The 20081-nt window shown below is 35.0% G+C and overlaps 1 long non-coding RNA gene across 1 annotated transcript in view; it reads right to left on the reverse strand.

The window, feature by feature from the left end:
- Positions 1–6087: 6087 nt before the first annotated feature.
- Positions 6088–20081, reverse strand: part of LOC144369580 (uncharacterized) — a 206134-nt gene continuing 192140 nt past the window's right edge. Inside the window, exon 3 of the long non-coding RNA XR_013429366.1 lies at positions 6088–6517. This is a non-coding gene — a long non-coding RNA (uncharacterized LOC144369580). The remainder of the gene's footprint in view (positions 6518–20081) is intronic.

The following is a 20081-nucleotide window of genomic DNA, read 5'->3' on the forward strand; positions in this document are numbered from 1 at the left end:
AAGAAGTTATCCTTGTTTTCCAGTGTTAGGAGTTATGCACATGCGACATAGAGGGACTTAACGTAATGTCTCTACCCTCTAAGGCAATGACGTGAAGTATTAGCAGATAGATAAATATGATTTTCTGCCATTCTGTAATGCCCATTTTATTACAGTTCTTGTTTTTCACATGCTTTAAACTCCAGATGAGGATGAGATCTAATCTGTGCGTATTATTCTGTATTTTTTTAGCTATTGTTTGGCCTGTATTCTGGGTAGCACCTAGGGAGACTGAAATCCTAGGCACTAGTCATTTACGTGGAGTCATTCGTTATAATCATGTAAGTGCTAGAAAAAGGAACGAAGCTCTTATAGTAGACGGAAAGAAGAAAATAAAGATGAATCTGTAAAAGTTAAGATATTCCTTCATTTCCTCCTATGTTCTCTGTTTTTATATTTTAAATTCCCTGTGGGGTCCCTTTCATCACCATTCGAGGTCTTGAAAGAGCAACCCTATGCTACTTCCCTAGAAAACAAGAGGAAAAATAGAAGAACATTCAAATAGATTGCACAGCAGAGGACAATAAAACTTTATCATGTTCTCCCAAGACCCCCTCCTCCCGTCCCTTTCAACTCAAATTTGTACAAGTTCACATAAATTTTATAGGCCCCCAAATCCCCTGCTTTTATTCCACCCGGGTTGTCCAAAGGTTAAGTACTTCCTGGCGCAGAGTCTCAGAACAAGTCCCTGAACATCAATACACACCTATTTCTTCCATGTATTTCAAAATAACGTGTTGGGATGGACATATTCCTGCCCGCAAATGCATTTGGGCCACGCTTGTAAAAATGTAGGTGCAAAGGAATTAATTCTTGTATTTTAAAAGACAGGTGTGAAAGCCATGTTCAGCAGCAGTTAACATTTAGGGAAAATCATAAAAAAAAAAAACTATGAGTGATGCAAGAGGAGAAAAAAGAGACTTTAGGAAAAGAGGAAGCACATAACAAGCGATTTTACCCGGAAAATGAAACTTTTAATTATGTGGAGAGACCCAGATGAAACTGAAGGTAGTTGGGTGAACTGAGCAAGACTGGGAATTTGGGTCAGTCTGACAGGTGGCAAGAGAAGTAGGTCTAACTCCTTCTGTTTCTATCATCTTTAAAAATGATATTTGCTTCCGATGCTAGACTTTCAAAGGTACGCTGTTCTGCGTTTTCCAGTGGATCTTGTTTGCAGTTGGGTTTTATTGAGCTATTCCTTAGCTATCAATAACCAGAGCATAGGTTAGGAAGCAAGCTCAAGGTCAAAGGGACATGCCACTTAGAACCCCAGAATGGCTAAACAGGCTTCTCTTCCTCTCCTTGCATTCCACAAATAACTTAAAAATGTTTTAGGTATGATTGCATATTTTAAAAAATACTTTTTAATGTCAGTTACACTCATATCAGTGGACATATGAGGAAAGATTGAAACCCTTATAAGATCTCTTCCTGACAAAACTTGTACTCAGGGCTGGGGGAGAGTCATTAGGAAAATGGGCAAGTTCCTAGTTTTATCAATTGTAAAATGCATAGACTCCAGGTTTTCAAACCTTAGATGTTGAGGTGTGTCTTACACCTTTTATTGACTGTTGGCTAAGTGGTATGTGTGATATCCAAATTTAAATGTGATTTTTCACATTTTCAACAGTTACATGGAGTTTTATATGAGTTTCTTCTATTGTACCACACATGTTGAGTTTAATTGCCATGTAAAAATATCTTCTGAGAGATTACTTGATGATGTGACATTAAGATCAAAGTCATTTTTTATGCAGAAAGACACGTATAGAGAGCAGCAAGGAATGCATTTAATGTTTGTTCGACAAATATTCATCATCAGAAGAACACCTTCAGCTCCACACTCTCTGGCTGAGCAATAAGCTGTAAATGCTTTATATAACTGAAAAAGAAGGAAACACAAATGAATGTGTGCTTTTTTTTTTTTTTAATTCTGCAACTGAGATGTGTGCAAAAGTCAGTCGGCTGATACAGATCTATCAATTCCTCAGAAGCCAGTGTTAAGCCCCACAATACAAGGTAAGGCCAAGGTTGAGGTTAGATTTGACCAATTAAGATTTGAGCCCTTTTTTAGAGTCATTTTATTATTCATACTGATTGTGGCCTGTGAGTATTTCTGCAAGGTCCCCATGGCACCCTAGTGGAACAATTCCTGGCATGCAGAAGATATGGCTACATCCCTTAGAGTAGAGGAAAAGTTCTTCAAAGTAATAAGAGACTGGTAGGACAGATTTGTTGACTTTAATCAAATAAGAAAAGCATCCAACAAAACTTACACAACAGATATCAGTAGCGCAGGAGAAAATCTAAAAGTTAATAGTGAAACATTATTTTAAGAAATAACGAACTGTTGAATCTCTTGACAGTATAGGAGACACTGTTTATAGAAAAACAGGTATAAAGACATATCATCGTTCATGTGAAAAAGTTATGGGGAAATTTCAATTTATTTATTTATTCTATGTATAAAGGTGAAAGGTAATAGATCTATGCTTCAGTGAGTCTAAAAGGGCTCTTCTGCTATGATGAAGATAAAAATTCTAAGCAAAGAAAGTCTTGTTTCATGGTGCCATTAGCAGTGCACCTCTTTCTTAGTGATGTGTAAAATAGCCGTGTATCTTACAATCATTGCAACTTATATTCAATTAACTGGTTTATGCAAGGGGAGAAGAAATGTGATAGTGAAAAATGAAGGGAGCTAAGGTGAAGAGAAAATCAGGGAAGAAGAGGAGACGAAGGAAAAGCAAGCTCTATGATGAGGTGACATTGGGACAGAGACCTGTGATCACATTGAGGGTGGGTCATGGTTACTACTTTGGCTCTTACTTTGAGTTGAGAGGGGAAGTCTTTGGAGAGTTTTGAGGAAAAGAATAATATGCTCTGACTCATGTCATAAAAATATCATCCTGGATCACTCAGAAGTGGGATATAAAAATGTGATTTCATAGAAACTGCCAATAGAGTGGGGGTTCCCAGAGGCTGAGGAGCAGAGGAGGAGGGGCACAGTCGATGGGGTACTAAGTCACAGTTAGATATGAATCAGAAATTCTAGTGTGCTCCTGCAAATAGGGTGTCTATAGATCACAAGAATGTACTGTACACTTAAAAAAAAAACTAAAAGAAAAAATTTTGCAGGTTTTCCCCATAAAGAAATAGCAAACTTTGGAGGAGATACGTTTAATATAAACATTACACAATGTATTCATGTATCAAAATATCATGCTTCCTCATTAGTATATGCAATTTCAAGATTTATACACCAGTGAGACAGGAATTTAATTTGAAAATTTTAGAATATTTCATCAATAATAGAGGGGAAGAGTAGAAGGTAAAAATTGAATAAACAAACTTGAAGGATAAAGAACTTGTCCAGAGTTTGAATTGTATCTAATTAGCTGTCCAAGGGCCAAAATCGAACTAAAAATTGAATCTAAACATTGATGGTCAAGAAAGGGAGCCTGGGAACAAGATATGAATTTGGAAGTTATTGTACTCTTGTATCCCTTGTATTCTGAATTTTATTTTTTAGGAAAGTTTTCTGTATCTATTTCTAGCCCTAGAAATCTATGCCTATCCTCAGAAGAGGATTCCTACAACCACTCAGGTGAGTACCCACTGATCCTGGTTGGTTGGACATTCTGTGCTTATTAGGCCATCTGCTCTCTGGACCTGTTTCTCCTTCTTTCCCTGATTCTAAGGTTACTGTGTGATCAGTTTATTGCCTTCAGGGTCTAGTGTGAATCTAGCATTTGAGTTTACAAACTGACCCATTTTGTTTGGTAAAAGAGAATCACACTGACCCTACCATCCTGAAAGATATTTTAAAAAAATCTTCCCCCATCCCATTTACATCTCCAACAAAACCGCAGACAGAAAGCATTGTCAAAGTGCAGTGATCTGCCCCAAGTAGCCCCAACACTCTCAGCATTGAGCTATCTGCAGAAATACATGACACTTGTCACACCTTCTGGTCTCCCATGAAGAAAAGGAAGGAAATCTGATAAAAAAAAGGTGAATCTACATATCGTTTTCATTATTACCAACAATATCCAAGATATAAATGTGACTAGCAGAAATGTTTCTTGTTAAAATGATAGGATTTTTTTTTTTACAGATTATATATAAAAGAACACCACAGCGAAAAATACAATTATGTTTTTGGTTTTCATTTGCTTGGAATGAGTGAGTGCTTGTGTTTCTAGTTAAAACCATCCCTTGAATCAGCAATTCTTAAAATTCCCTGGAGAAAGAATGAAAATATGAAAAGTCATTTTCATTATGCAGTGTCCTGTTCTTATATCATCAGGTAACTTTGATACAAATGTTAGTTTGGGGGATTACGGAACAAAAGCATCATATTCAAATGAATTCCTGTAATATTAAAAACAGATAGAGACTAATGTCCCAGGAATTCTTGCTCTTGCTATTCATTTGAAGTTCCAGTCTGCCCTCATAAATCAAAAACTCACCCAAATGATATTTTCAGTATGTGCAAATGTGGATGTGAACACTCTTGCTCATCTATTGAGCAGATTTTCTAAAAATTGACCATCACAATTGGTGCATTATTTTACATTGGAAATACAGTGGATGATTGGAAATCATGCCTAAAGATTTTCTAGCCACTGATTACATCAATTATTTTTAAAAAAATAGCCACAGCTTTCTTCCTGTTTAGTTTTATTTAGCAATAAAAAAAAACATGATCTCTTATTTTCTAAAAATTTTCAGGAAAAGAGCCTATATATAGGGGTTTGGTTTAAAGAGGATTATTAAGCTTCAGAAACAAAAGGACTTACCATGTTTAATTTCTTAAGTTTGGGGATGGTATGTTGATGTCTACCATATTGCTCCCTCTACTTTGGAGGCTGGAATCTTTTATAGTTATGAAAACATATGCTAACAGTTGAGTCATTCGAAGAAAATTAAGCCTATTTATAAATATGGCGTTCCACTTAAGATAGTGTCCACAAATGTGTCCATATATGACATGGCTCTCTTTCAATCCCCAGTTAACTTTTTAATTCAGAGTATTTTCTGTGATTATTGGCAAAGCTAAGGAAAACCAACAATTCTAACATGGAAAGGTGCTTGATTTTTCAAAGTTGGTTAAGTCGCTGTTTTCTTGTCACTTAATTGCTTCACCTTACTTACACACAGTCAATAAGAGGAAAAAAATCATTTGTGGGAAATCATGGCAAGGTGTAGTGAGAACCTCTATAAATTCACACTTTCTAAAAAGTGCTGAAAATGCTGGCACCCATCATCAAAATCAACCTTTTTCTCTCTTTGGGAATTAACCACAAGGTTTGCATCACTCTAAAAAGCTTTATTTATTTATTTAATTTTGTAAAAAGAAGCCAAATGTCGTGAAGAATAGCGGGGCCAGTGGCCTTTAATTTGGACTACTCTCGTGTGTTCTCCTCTTTCAAGTGCCCATCAACTTAAGAACCCTCAGCCTCACACCCAGAGTAGCTACAGAAGCCAGCAGCCTTGTAGCCACCAGAGTGGAACTGTTGTCCTTCCTTAAGGAATGTACCCCGCAACGTTTTCACTATTCAGTCTCTAGTTCAAACACCTGGAAAAGTCCCATTTGGGGACATTGTCATTATTTGACCACATTGCTCTACAAGAAAAGTTTCATTTCCAGGATATTTCATTTAAAAAAATCAGGTATTTCTGGGCATGATAGTACACACCTATAATCCCAGCGGCTAAGGCTGAGGCACGAGGATTGCAAATTCAAGGCCAGCTTCAGTAACTTAGTGAGGCCCTAAGCAACTCAGTGAGATCCTGTCTCTCAATAAAAATATTAAAAAAGGGCTGGGGATGTGGCTCAGTGGTTAAGCTCCCCTGAAATCAATCCCCAGTACCCTCTGCAAAAAAAAAAAAAAAAAATCAGCAATTGTTATTTAAGGTTGCAGCACCCAGAGCCGCAATTCTAGTGGGGAAAGAAATGAGAAACTGACACAAGAAGAAAATAAATATAGAATGGAATAAGTAAGGAGAATAAGTTAGAAATTAAAAAATTCTCAGGATAGCATGTAATTGAAAGTATAAATTGTTTATTTCCATAATTTTCCATTGAATATTTTCAGACCGCTGATAAGAGAAACCACAAAAAGCAAAACTGCTGATGGGAGCCAAATAATGGGATGTCAATTCCAAGAGAAGATTCACCAAGACTGGTTTCTCCCTGACTTGCTTTGGGGAAGGCCGGCTGCCATATTGCTCACTGTCTATGGAGAGATGCATGGGCCCAAGAGCTCAGGGAAGCTTCTGGTCAACATCCGGTGGGGACCGTGGTCCATGGTCCAGTCTCCATAGTCAGCTGAATCCGTTGAACAGCTTCCTGAGAGCTTGAAAGCAGATCCTCCCAAGTCCAGCTGTTAGATGGAACTCCAGTCCTGACTGACAGGTTGATAGGAGCTCTGTAGGAGACCTTGAGCCATATGCACCCAGCTGAATCATCTTTAGACTGCTTGCCCCAAAAAACAGTAAAAATAAATATTAGTTTTAACCTACTAAATTCTTTTTCAAAAACTTCTCACAAAAAATTGACCAAACAAGAAGACGTCACTGCTAAACATTAAAAAAAAAAAATTAATGCAAGCCTTCTCAAAACTCTAGCAAAAATTAACATAGGAAGAAACACTACTTACCTTTTTCTATAAAGGTACCTTTTCTTGATATCCAAAACAGATATACATAAACATCACAGGATAAAAAAAAGACAAACCTAAGAATCTATTTTCTTTATGAATGTAAATTCAGAATCTTCAAAAAAATGCTACCAAACTGAATTCATTGGCATCAAAAAAGAGTTGTAGAGAACAAAAGGAAAATTGATAAATTGGATTTTATTAAAATTATAAAATTTTCTTCACAATACACCCTAAAAATAATATGTAAACTACAAAAAGGGAGAAAATATACACAAGTCATGTATCCAAAAGAGGATTCATATCTGGAATATATAGAGAACTCTGTAGTTTCAACAGCAAAAATCCCAGATATTCCAATTAGAAAGTGGGTAACAGATATGAAGAGACAGTTCCTCAAAGAAGATACACAGATAGAAAATACATAGATTAGAAGATTCTCAACATAATTAGCCACCATAGAAATACAACATAAAACCATAATGAGTTATCACTCTGTATCTACAAAAGACTAAACAAATAAGTGATCTTCAAATGATAAGAAAGAACCAAGAGAAATTGGGTGATTTTTATATTGCTTATGAGAACTTAACATAGTACAGTCAGTCTGAAAAACATTTAGAAATTACAAAAAAAAAGAAAGAAAAGAAAAGAAAAAAAAACCAGCCTAAAACTTCAATTATCTTTCAATCCTTCAATTTCACTCCTGAGAATTTCTCCCAAAGAAATAAGATTTATTCTCACATAACAACCTGCACATGAATGTATATAGAAGTTTTATTCATAATCTCCTCAAACTGGAAACACTCAGATGTCCTTTGAAAAGCAAATAGGTAAACAACTGTGGGAAAACCACATTATGGATAACTTCTTTGTAGGAAAAATTATTGTGCCGTGCAATAACCTGAATGAATCTACAGAGAATTACCGTGAGTGAGAAAGGTCAATCCCCAAATGTTATACACTACATGACTTCACTTATAGAACATTCTTGAAATAACAAGAATACAGAAATGGAGAACAGATTAGAGGTTGCCAGGCAGAGGGGATAGGAATGGGTTGAGGGGGGAAGGGGAGGGCTGTTTTTATAAAAGAATAAGGCTAATGATATTGGCATGATAGATCTGTTCATAATATTATCTGTGTCAATATCAATATTTTCATATTGATATTGTACTACATATTTGCAAGATATTAGCATTGAGTGGAACTGGGTAGGGGAGATATCTCTCTATATTATTTCTTAATAACCATGTGAAATTTCTAATTAAAATTAATTCACCATAATCAATTGGAATTTTTCCTAAGAATACAAAGTTTAACATTTGAAAAGCACTTAGTGTGTAATTGGTCATCAGAATAACACCTCCCAAATGTATTTATATTCTGATCCACGGAAGCTGTGAGTGTAGGTTACATAGCAAATAGGAATCCAGATTATAGATAGAATTAAACTTGCTACCAGCTGACCTTGAGGTGAAGAACCTAGTCTATATTGTTTGGATAGGTCTGATGTAATTATGAAGCTCCTTACAAGTAAGAGAGGGAGAAATGTATGAATTAACAGGGTAGATTTGAGGATCACAACAACTCTTGGTTATGGTCAATTTATTTTCTTTTTATCCTTTTTTAGTGCATTAAGCTTGTGCATAATTGTTCAATTGATTTTTGTTGTTGTTGTTGTTTAAGTTGTTGATGGACCTTTATTTATTTTTTATGTGGTGCTGAGGATAGAACTCAGTGGCTCTCACATGCTAGGCAGACACTCTTACCACTGTGCTACAACCCCAGCCCTGTTCAATTGATTTTGAAGAAGTTTCCATGAAAATTTAATGAGGGAAGAAGAGGAATGTATTTCTTCAAGTAAGTGATTTGGAAAAAACTGTATATCCATATGCAAAAAAATAAAAACAAAACAATAGAAACATTTCCCAGCATGTAAATTTCTCACTTGTAGCATTAAAAAGTTACTCAAAAGAATCATCAATCTAAATGTAGGACCTAAAATTACAAATTTTTCAGAAGAAAATAGAGGAAACGGATCTTGATTTTGGTTAAATAATGCTTCACTAGATATGACAGCAGAACTAGAAGAACTGAGAAAGTCAATGTTAATTGAATTTCATTACAATTGGTAATTTTCATTTTTTAAAAGAGACCATAAATAAAGTGAAAAAAATAAGCAATAGTGTAGGAAAAAAACATTTGCAAACCTGAGAAAGAACTTCAACCCTATTCTCCTATTACATTCCAAGAAAGGGAAGAGAAATGAAAACATCACCACAGAAAAACATAGTAGTGTTATTGGTAAGAGTTTAAGAATGGAATCAACTCAAATGTTGTTAAAATAAAATACAGATAATACAAGTGCGGTTTATCCGTACACTGGAATGTTATTCAACATCAAAAATGAATGAAATATATGTAAAGTGACAGATCAAAGTCACAAAATATTACATGATATATAATTTCATTAGTTTAAAAAGCCCAGAAATTGCCTGTGTGATAATAGTGAGGGCAAACAAGAACCCCCTACATAAAATTAAAAATGAAGATCTGAAAAAAAAACATAGCTATAGGGTACTCTGTGTTAGCCTAGCATAATTGTGCTTTATGCAGAAAATCATTTGCATATGTAGAGTTGTATGCCCACTCAGAAATAACCTTCTTTGGCATGAATCATTTACTCTTTCCAACCTGTGTCCTTGCACAAGGAGGAAATGAAGACTGAAGCAGACATTTGAACTGTCAGACTGATGAGTAAGAGCAGGGAACTTATAAGATCCAGTTACTTAAGGAATTCTTTGACCCATCACCAGACCACTAAGACAACCCAGCTGAGACTTCACAGGCTTCAGACCATGGGGACAATGGCTTTATAGAATGGTCTAGAAAAATTAATTAACAAAAACAACCCCATAATTAATAAAAACAATATGGAAAAGGATGATCGATGTTTTCTAAAGTTGCCACATGGTGTTACCTAAAATATCCAGTTTCCAACAAGAATTGGGAGATATGCAAAGGAACAGGAAAGACTGATCCAGAGAAAAGGGAAACAAATCCAACGAATACGGCCCTCAAGGAGGCCCAGAAGTTGGAAGTACAAGGCAAAGATTTTAAATAGTTATTATAAAGTAATGAAAGTCAATGTCTAAAAATCTTGAAGAATACTAGGACAGTGATGAGTCATATTTTAGTCAGCCTTTTCATGCTGTGACTCAAAGACCTGAGTAGAACAAATGCGGAGGAGGAAAAGTCTCTTTGGAGGCTCAAGGTTTCAGAGGTCTTGGTTCACAGACAGTAGGCTCCATTCCTCAGGGTTGGAGGTGAGGCTGGACGTCGTGGCAGAAGAGTATGGCAGAGGAAAGCAGCTCACCTGATGATCAGGGAGCAGAGAGAGATGCTGCTAGCTATATACAAATACATACCCGAATAGCTCACCCCCAGTGGCCCACCTCCTCCAGTCACCACTCAGTTAATCCCATCAAGGGGTCGATTCACTGATTGGGTTAAGGCCTTCGTAACCCTTCTCTTCTGAACTTTCTTGCATTGTGTCATTGGGTGGGGGGGGCACCTCACCAGAACAAGTTACAAAGCAGACTAGAAGTAAAGAGGTAGAAAATATTCTTTAAAAAATAGCCAAGGGCTGGGGATGTGGCTTAAGCAGTAGTGTGCGCTCGCCTGGCATGTTTGGGGCACTGGATTCGATCCTCAGCACCACATAAAAATAAAATGAAGATGTTGTGTCCACCGAAAAGTAAAAAATAAATATTAAAAAATTCTCTCTCTCTTTAAGAAAATAGTCAAATAGAAATTTTGAAGATGAGATGTACAATGATATAAATTTGGGAATTTACTTGAGGTGTTTAATACCAAATTTGAAATGACAGAGAAATCAGCAAACTAGAAAAATCTACATTGATTCACTTTTTATTCGAAGTTACTCAAAGAAAAAGAAAATGAAAAGTAAACCGTGGTTTGGAGAACCGCAAGTCTCCATCAAATACAACATATGCCGTGTATGCATAATAATAATCACAGAAAAAGGGGACAGAGAAGAAAGAGCAGAATTTTTGGAAGTAATGTATCAGTAACAAGTACAAAAATTTACAAATTGAGAATTTCATACAAAGAAAAGTCCAGGCTCAGATGGGTCTGCTGGTGAACTTCAGTAAACATTTAAAGAAAAATTAATGCCAACACTCCATGGACACTCCCAAAAAATTGAGAAGAAAACTTCTAACTCTGTGTGGTCAGTGTCATCCTGATGCTAATTAAAATTTATCTTAAGAAAGCCAATATCTCTAGTGAACATGGACAAAAAAAAATCTTTAAGGAGACTAATAGGGCAGAGATATCCCCTCTTCCACTTATATTTAATAGATATTTGGAGGTTGCCCCTAAGAAGGTGTATTGATCACCCCGATCCCCATGTTGACTGGTGATGCCCCATACACTGGCTAACTCCACGTGGCTGCTGGAACCAGTTACCACACATGGTGGCCTATTATGAAATGAATGTGTTTCTTACATTTAGGAGACCATGAGTCTGAAATCACTATCACCTGATCAAAATAAAGGGGTCTGCAGGGTGGTGCCCTTTCTTGGAATTTGTTTCTTTCCTCTTCCAGTTTCTGGGGGATGGAAGCCCTTGGCTTTCAGTCATATAAATCCATTTCCTTCCTCTGAATTTACAATGACTTTTCCTGTATCTTTCTTTCTCTTTCTGGTTGAATCAGATCTCTCTCTGTCTCTCTCTCATAAGGACACTTAAAATTTATTAAGGACCCACGTGGGTCATCCAGAATAATTGAGCTGTTCCAGGATTCTGTCCTGAATGACATCCACAAAGCATTTTTATTTTAAGGGCAACACAGATTCCAAAGTCTGGAAATAGATATCTATGGGAAGCGATTATTCAGTCTAATGTATACACTGGAGGGTTTGGAAGGAACAGGGTACACCCCAAGCCCATTCTGAAAGTGGTGTGAGAGGAGGAAAAGGTGTTTCTGGTTTTATCAGGGATGGGACTGGTATGAGGTTTCTTGACAAGCCAGGATTTCTGGCCAAAAACAAACCAACAAAACACATCTGGACTTTCTTTATGGGCTTGAGTAAGTGTGGGACAAAATGAAAATGATAATGGTGGACTTGTGAGCTGTCAGCTGTCAAACATGAACAAAAGAGTTCAACTCAATTAAAATAAAGCTTGGAAGGTCTGGACAGCAAGATCAAGAAGAACAAAACAACGGAAAAAAGGAAAGCCATTCAGAACAGAAGGAAAGAAGTAGATGACTTAATTCTGTATATAGAAAATCCTTAGGAATTCAATAACCACTAAAACAAACAAACAAAATTAGAATAAAATTTGTAACAAAGGTTATAATAAATAAGGTCTATATACAAAAATCAATTGTAATTCTATACATAAGGAGTGTCAATTCCCAAAATGAAATTAAATATTTAATTCTACTTATGACATCATAAAAATATTGACATACTTGGTAATACATATAATAATATATATATAACTTGTAAACTATATAATAATATGTATAAAACTTATAAACTGACAATCACACAACTTTGGAGAGACATTCCATGATGATGTGTTGGTAGTCTCAGTTTATGATAAGAAGACAGTTATTCTTAATATGAGGCATGGGTTTAATGTCATCCCTTTCTATATTGCAGCATATTTTGTTTTTCCTCTAGACATTGTTAAACAGGTGTCGGCATAGTAGCTCACGCCTGTAATCCCACCTACTCAGGAGGCTGATGCAGGAGCATTATAAATTCCAGGCCAGCCTGCTCAATTTAGCAAGATCCAGTCTCAAAATTAAAAAATTAAAAAGAGGTATGTAGATGTCGCCTAGTGGCAGAGCATCTTTGGGCTCAACCCCTAGTATCAAAATAAATAAATAAGAGCAATAAAATGGGGGGAGGGAAATTGACAACAAATCCTAAAACTTACATGGAAACGCAAAACATTTAGAATGAAATCAAATCAGTTTTTAAAATAAGAAAACAAGAACTAAGATGATTTACATTCTGATTTTAAAATTTGTTGAAATTGTTAAGTTATTAAAAAGATGTGATACTGGCATAGATTGATTGATACATATAAAGGAAACATATTATTAGCATAGGCCATACAACTAAAGAATGAAAAGTTGGACTTGGGAGAATTTTAAATTTCTGCATTTTAAAAGATACCATAAAGAAAATGAAAAGTGCTAAAAAAAATCTGAACAACACATTTTCAATATAAGATTTGTATCCTCAATTTACAAAGAACTTTTACAATGTAATAATGAGAAACCAGTCAGAAACGTGATTAGGAAAAAATGAATTGACGTTTCATCAAAGACATGCAAACAGCTAATAAGCACATGAAAAAAAATGCTCAGTATCATCAGTTGCCAGGGAAATACAGAGGAGAACCACAGTGTGATCTCACTGTGCACACACTAGAATGGCTAAAACCCAAAACACTGACAACACCAAATGCTGAGAGTGATATGGAGCAACAGGAGCTCTCGCTCACTGTTTGTAAGGAAAAATATGCTTCAGTAATTTTGGAGGACAGTTTAACAACTTTTTAACAAAACTAAATTTATTCTTACCATGTGGTCTAGTTAATCATATGCCTTGGCATTTACCTAAATGAGTTGAAAACTTATGTCCATGTAAAAACCTGGGTAAAAATGTTTATAGTGAGGCTGGGTTTGTGGCTCAGTGGTTGAGTGCTTGCCTAGCACGCCTGAGGCACTGGGTTCCATCCCCAGCACCACCCATAAGAAAACTAAATGAACAAAATAAAGGTATCATCTATAAACAAAAATATTTAAAAATGTCTATAGTGGTCATAGTCATGATTATAGAATTTGGAATTATCAATAATGTTTTTTAATAAGGACATGAACATAGAAATCAAGGTACATCTACATACTGTCCTCAAGATTGGAGAAATAGGCAAGTCAATGGAAATTCACAGCTTCCTGAAGCTGAAGCTCACAGTTAGAGATCAGAATGAGGATCAGTTCCAGGGTAGGAAAAACGACAGTGCAATTGCATAAGTGCTGGGTGGTCACTGTGAACACATCTGACAGTTAAGACTCCAGAGAGGCTGCCCCAATGTGAATCTTAAATGTCTCCCGTAGGCCTGTGTGTTAAATATGTGGCCTGCAGGCGGGTGCTATTGGGAGTGGAGGAACCTCTGGAAGGTGGGTTATTAAGAGGTACTTAGGAAATTAAGGGGTGTGTCCTCCTAGGGGGTGTAAGAACCTGACGCTTCTTCTTTTTTTTTTTTTGCTTCTTGGCCATGAAGTAATTGTTTTTGCTCCACTGCATTCCTGCCATGATGTGCTGTCTTGCCACAGGCCTCAAATAATGGGGCCAATTGATCATGGCCCCAAACCTCCAAAACCCTCAGCCCAAATAGTCTTTTCTCTTTTTAAGTTTTATTATATTTTGTTTTATTAAAGGTGAGAGAGAGAGAGAGAGAGAGAATATTTTAATATTTATTTTTTCATTCTTGGCGGACACAACATCTTTGTTTGTATGTGGTTCTGAGGATTGAACCCGGGCGGCACACACGCCAGGCGAGCATGCTACTGCTTGAGCCACATCCTCAGCCCTCTTATATTTTATTTTAGTAACAGAAAGCTGACTAACACAGGTATCCAGTCACCAAAGGATCCCTCTCATATTTGAGAATTCTACAACAATGAGCTCTGATTCTCATAGTGACAATCAGAGAAAATTAGCTTCTAAAGGAATAAGAAGAAAATGAACATTTGGAAATACACCATAGCATTCTATTCTCAAGAATGAGGTCTGCCCTTGGAAGAGACTACTTTACCAGGCAGGAACCTACTGGGGTTTATCAGAGATCCATCTATCTGGAGGAATGGAAATACACAACTCCTCCTAGCTCTAAACTTGCACACGGGGAAAGAGAAATGGTAAACCCCAGCCCTCTGAAGCCACCGTTTCCATTCTGGAGAACCACTAGTGAAGTTCATAGTTCAGGGGCACAGGCTCACTGAAAGGCTGAGTGTTTTTTACAAGTTCTTGAAATTCTTCCCCTTCCCTGAAGCTTTGCTGCATACCACTAACAGCTATTTATCAGAGTTCACCAAAAACATCATGTTCAGGTTTTTTTTTTTAAATGAAGACATGCTAAAAGACTAAAAGCACAATTTGAAGAGATAGAGCAAACATCAGAACCAGAGTCAGACAGCACAGGAATATTGATCAGACAAGGAATTTTTATTTATATTTAGTTATAATTAATACGCTATGGGGAACTAAATAAAAATGACAGAATCAGAGATATTTAAATTCTAATAAAAACATCGAAAAGAATTATGAGAGATAAGGAAGAGGATAAATGAAGAATCCCTTTGTTGGGCCATTTAGAAGACTGGATATGGCTGAGGACAGAATCTCTGACCTAAAGAAAAATCAATAGAAATTTCCCAAACTGAAGAAACCAGAGGAAATAGACTGAATAAAAAAGAAAAACAGTACTAAATACCAAAGATTACAGTATGATTACAAAACATAACATATGCATCATGGAAATATCTGGAGAAGAAGAGAGGAAGGAATGATAAGCAATATTTAAAGCAACAATGACTGAGAATTTATCCTAAATTAATAACAAACTATTAACCACAAACTCACGGAGCTCAGAGTAGACCATGAAGCTTAAATGACAAAATATCTAGGCATGTTATATTCAACCTATAAAAAATCAAAACTAAAGGAAAACATATTGAAAAGAGTCAGAAGAAAAAAAATACCTTGCCAGTAGAGAAGCAAAGAATTAACATCCAACATCTCCAAAATCATTCAAATAAGGAGAGAGTGGAGTAACATAGTTGAAGCATTTAGAGTGAACAATATAAGCATGATCCAAGAATTCTGCTCCCTGTGATATTATCTTTCAAAATTGAGAAAGAAATTTAGACTCAGACAAACAAAAATTGAAATAATTTGTTGCCAGTAGATTGTTACATTGTCAATTTCTTAAAAGTTTGTTATATAGAAGGAAAATTGCATAGGTCATAAATTCAGATTTAAATACAGAAAGAAAGGATGAATATTGGAAGAGGAATAAGGGAAGGTGAAATAAAAAATTAGTTTTCTGAAACGATCAAATGAATAACAATTAAATCAAAAGTTTAGTATACTTGATCACATACATATATTCATATGTATAAGTGATATAATGACAATAATTATTCAAAGTGTTAGAATTAGAAATATTTTATTACTAAAAGACATTTGTACTACCCATGAAATGTTATAGTGTTATTTGCAAGTTGACTTGAATTAGCTATAAATGTATATTAAAACTCTATGGAAACCAGTAAAATGTTTCAAAAATTGTAATTGAAATGCTAAGGAAAGAGAGAAAATGAAGTAATATCAAATTCCCAACTAACACCACAAAGGCATAGCAAGGGTGGAAAATAAAAATACAGTGAAGAACAGGGCAACAAATACAAAATAGTTACAAATATGATAGATGTTACTCCAAATCTAGCAATAATCACTTTAAACATCTATGCTGTGAATGAAAGACACAAGTAGAATGAAAATAAATATGATGAATCATGTAACAATAACTGATCCAAAGAAAGCAAATGTAGTTATAATAATTTCACAATGAGTGAACTTCCAAAGAGGTTTCAAAAAGATAAAAGAGGAGTCTTTAATAATAATAAAGGGATTGAAAATCAAAGAGACAATATTCCAAGTACATCAAAATATATGACCCCAAACTGAAATAGATGAGTCCATTATTTTAGTTAGAGACTCTTTAACTCTCATGTATCAGAAATGGACAGTTACAGTATGCAGAAAATCAGTAAGAATATAGTTAATTACAATAAAACCTTCAATATTCTTAAAATTGAATTCTGTGAAGTATTTCATCAAACAATAGTCAATTATACATTCTTCTCAATTCATGTGGAACATTCACCAAGATAGACCTCATTCTGAACTGTAAATGCACCTTTAAAAGTTTAAAAGAATAGAAATCATACAATGTCTGCTCTCAGGAAACATTAATTTTAATGTTGCCTGGATTAAAGGAAACTAAGATCTGTAACTAAAAGATAGCTGGAAAGTCCCAAAGTAACTGAAGATTAAATAACAAACATACTTCTAAATAACACATGGATTGGAAAAAAATATTAAGAAATTTAAAAATATTTCAGTTAATGAAAATAGATATACAATTTACCAAAATTTGTAGGATGCAGCAAAAGCAGTGCCAAGAGGAAAATTTATAGCATTGAAATCATATGTTAGCAAAGAAGAATGATTTAAAATGAATACTCCAAGCTCCCATCTTTGGTAACTAGATAAAGTAAAGCAAATTAAATCCAAAGTAAGCAGGAGAAAGTAAATAATAATAATTGGAGCAAAAGAGCAATTACATTAAAGAATAAGAAATCAACAGAGAAAATTAGCAAAACAAAAAGCTGGTTCTTTGGAAAGATCAATGAAATTGATCAACCTCTATCCAGGCTGCCTAAGGTAAAAAAAGAGAAAGGATATACATTATTAATAACCATAAAAAAGAGTGGTGATGATTTCAAGCTCCATGAACATTAACGGGATAATAAAGCCATAGTAGGAACAATTCCATACCCACAAATTTTATAATTTAGATGAAATGGACTGATCCCTGGAGGGAAGTTCTCTGATAAAACTTTACATGAGAAGCAACAGACAATCTGTGTAGGTCTTTATCTCTTATAGTAATTTTTAACACTAATTAATAACCTTCTCAAAAAGATATCATTGGCATCAGACGTGTTGACTGGAAAATTGTAGGAAATATTTAAGACAGAAATTATACAAATTCTTTACAATCTCTTTCAGAAGACAGAAACAGAATATTTCCTGACTCATTGTATAAAGCCAGCATTATCCCTATACCTAAGCTAGACAAAGACAATTTGGGAACATAAAACTTTATTCATGAAAATAGTTGTAAAAATCACCAAGAAAATATCAGCAAACTTAATCAAGAGTATGAAAAATAATATCACACCATAACCAAGTAGGATTTGTGTAAAGAATGTACAAATGTTTCCCCAATTTCATAATTTGAGAAGGGATAATTAAATAGTCTTTTGTCGTGGATTATGTATTTTAATGAAAAGAATCTGAAAGAATCAGCAAAAACTCATGTAACTTACAAGCAATTATAGAAATGACACATGATACACAGTTAATAGAGAAAATCCTAATCCTTTCCTCTATACCAACAATGAACAAAAATAATTTGAAGTTAAAAACACAACAATTTATATTGGCATCCTTCAAAATGAAATACTTGCATATAAATCTGACAAAATATGTACAAGATCCTTATGAGGAAACCAGAAAGATTCTGATCTGTAATATTAAAAAGAGCTATACAATTGGAGAGATATTCCATTTTTATATATAAAAACATGCAATCCTGTCAAGATTGCCTGTTATTGCCAGCTTGATCTGTGGATTCAGTATAATCATAATCAAAGTTCCAGAAAGTTATTATATCAATATCAGCAAACTGATTCTAAAGTTTATTTGGAGAGGCAGAAGTCACAGACAACCAACTCAATATTGAAGAAGAGGTAATTTGAAGATGTGATCCTACCAGATTACAAGACTCACTCTAATACCCTGATATTCAAGAAAGCAGGATATTTGCAAAGAATAAAGGAAGAGATTAATGAAGCAGAATAAAAGGTCCAGAAATACACAGACACAAATTTAGTCAACTGTTCTTTGAAAGACAGGCAAAAGCAATAGAATGAAGCAAGAACGTCTTTTCTACAAATGGTGTTGGAACAAGTGAACATTCTAATGCAAAAAAAAAAAAAGTGAATCTTTACAAAGACGTTCCACTCTTCAGGAAATGGTCTTCAAATGCATCAAAGATTTAAACATAAAATGCCAAATTAAATGCCTATTCAAATATTAAAAAGAAGCCTTAAAACTGAAAAAATTAGCAACGGGACAACTTTGTTTAAAAATGGGCAAGAAAAAAGAGTAGACACCTCATCAAAGAAGACAGACAGACGGACGGCAAATAAGCCTAGGAAAGCTATTACACATCACGTAGCATTAGGGATTTGAGGCACCTCCACACACCCCTTAGAATGGCTGAAATCCCCAAAACTGACAGTACCAAATGATGAGAACATTGTTGTTATTTATTGGTAAGAATACAAATACCACTTTGGAAGACAGTTTGTATGTTTCTTAGAAAACTAAACATCCTCTTATGTGGCAATCACAGTCTTTGATATTTACCCACAGGAATAAAAAAAGATTTTTTTTCACAAAGCACATGGATTTTTGTAGAAGTTGCATTAAAAAAATAATTGACAAAACTTGAAACTTTGGGGGTAGAGCTCAGTGCTAGAGTTCTTTCCTAGCATACATGAGGCCCTGGGTTTGATCCTCAGCACCACATAAAAACAACTAAGTAAAATAAAGGTATTGTGTCCATCTATAACTTAAAAAAAATTGGGGCTGGGTATGTGGCTCAAGCGGTAGTGCACTTGCCTGGCATACATGAGGCCCTGGGTTCAATCCTCGGCACCACATAAAAATAAAGATATTGTGTCCACCTGAAATTAAAAAAAAAAGTATTAAAAAAATAAACTTGGAAGCCAACAAGATGTTCTTCAGTGAGTGGATGGATACTATGTGGTATATCGTGGCAACTGAATATTATTCAGCATTGAAAGGAACTTAGCTGTCAGGTCATGAAGAGATATGTAAGGCATACTATTAAATTAAAGAGGACAATCTGAGAAGGTTACATACTATATGACATTCTAGAAAAAGCAACAATATGTAGATAGTAAAAAGATCAGTGGTTGCCCCAGGGTTCCGTGCAAAGGAGAGATGGATAGGCAAATCACAGAGCGTTTCTATAGCAGGGAAACTTCTGAATACTACCATCACAGAACACAGGTTGCTATTTATTTATAAAATCTCAATGAATGTGCAACACAAAGAATGAACCTTGACTTTCGACTTTGGCTCCTAATGATATGTCAATGTTGGTTAATTTTATTAGAACAAAGCTGTGAGTGTTGTGCAGGACATTAATGTGGAATGTCATGTGTGAGAACTGAGATGTGCTGGAATTCTCCTTATTCTCCCCATGCAGTTTGGCTGTGAAACTAAAACTGTTCTATTAACTGAAAATAAATAAAATATGTCAAAAAATGTTAAAAAAGTAAAACCCAATTCTTTTTAAAAAATATTCTTTGAAATTTGACCAATTCTTACTATTTCTTTAGAATATTAACATTTGAAACAATATCTTCTTATTTGGGAGTTGTCACA

The sequence above is a fragment of the Ictidomys tridecemlineatus genome, chromosome 12 (genome assembly GCF_052094955.1).
Source record: "Ictidomys tridecemlineatus isolate mIctTri1 chromosome 12, mIctTri1.hap1, whole genome shotgun sequence".
NCBI classification, from domain to species: domain Eukaryota; kingdom Metazoa; phylum Chordata; class Mammalia; order Rodentia; family Sciuridae; genus Ictidomys; species Ictidomys tridecemlineatus.